Genomic DNA, 1,374 nt, shown 5'->3' on the forward strand with positions numbered 1-1,374 from the left:
AGAATAATAAAAAAATAAATTTTCTGACTTCAAATTTGTGATCCTAAAATCACTATTTTGATGTCACTAAAAACGGGCTGTTACACATGAGTAGAGATATTTCTACACTTGAAGAGTATTCTTTTGATCCAGAAATTAAGAGAACCTTGAGAAAAAGGAGAAAAGAATTGTGAGAAATGGGAAGAATTAGAAATCGTCAGGTTAGAGAAGAGTCATTACATTAGAATGGAAGGGATGATGATATTCCTTGAATAATAGATGATAGAGACAGACCCATAAGAGAACATATAATGTCGATCTTGGATGATCTGAATCAAGGAATTGTCAGGATGCGTATTCAAGCTTAACATTTCGAGTTAAAGGCAATGTTTCAAATGTTACAAACTATAGGGTAATTTAGTGGATTTCCTACTAAAGATCCACGGTTGCACTTAAGACTCTTTCTGGAAGTCTGCGATTCATTCGGGCAGTTGGGTGTTCCTGAAGATGCCTTGAGACTGAAGTTATTCCCTTATTCATTGTGAGATCATGCCAGAAGCCTGGTTAAATGCATTGCCATTAGTTACAGTGGCATCTTGGAATGAACTTTGTCAGAGGTTTCTACTAAGATATAATCCTCCAAACATGAATGACAAATTGAGGAACGATATTACGTCCTTTCAGTAATCTGAGTATAAAACATTATATGAAGCATGGGACCGATTCAATGAGTTAATTAGAAAATGTCCAATGCATGGTTTTCAACATTGAACGCAAATGGAAATGTCCAACAATAGATTAAATGCACATACAAGGATGGTGGTTGACGCATCTGCCAATGGGACTTTTCTTGATAAGTCATAGAATAAGGCATATGAAATTCTGGAGAGGATAGCAAAGAACGATTATCAATACCCCAATACAAGAGTAGGGATTGACAGAAGAGTTGCTGGAGTAATGGAACTTGATGCGATTACTTCCCTAATAGCTCAGGTATTATCTTTAACGAATATGGTTAAAACACTAAAAAGACTAGCTGCAGTGCAAGAAAAGAAAGCAGTTGAGTTAGCATGTGTTTATTGCGAAGAAGATCATGTTTTTGATGAATGCCCATCGAACCCAACGTCAATTTAGTATATGGGAAATTTTAATCACAATAACAACAACCCATATTCCAACATATATAAACCGAGGTGGAAGCAACATCCTAATTCCAGTTGGAGTAATCAAGGGGTGGGAAATTCTAGAAATGATATTTGACAGAATGTTGAGAGTGCACCACCTGGATACAATCAATCCATGCCACGACAAAATGCTCAACAAAATTCAGCTTCGAGTTCTTCATCTATGGAAGCTTTATTGAAGGAATACATGACCAAGACCGATGCTATCATT

The 1,374-nt window shown here is 36.3% G+C and overlaps 1 non-coding gene across 1 annotated transcript; it reads right to left on the reverse strand.

The window, feature by feature from the left end:
* Positions 1-633: 633 nt before the first annotated feature.
* Positions 634-740, reverse strand: LOC128040812 (small nucleolar RNA R71). The gene has a single exon (XR_008195618.1). It is a non-coding gene; the product is annotated as a small nucleolar RNA R71 (small nucleolar RNA).
* Positions 741-1,374: the final 634 nt, after the last annotated feature.

This window comes from Gossypium raimondii, chromosome 4 (genome assembly GCF_025698545.1).
Source record: "Gossypium raimondii isolate GPD5lz chromosome 4, ASM2569854v1, whole genome shotgun sequence".
Taxonomy (NCBI): Eukaryota; Viridiplantae; Streptophyta; class Magnoliopsida; order Malvales; family Malvaceae; genus Gossypium; species Gossypium raimondii.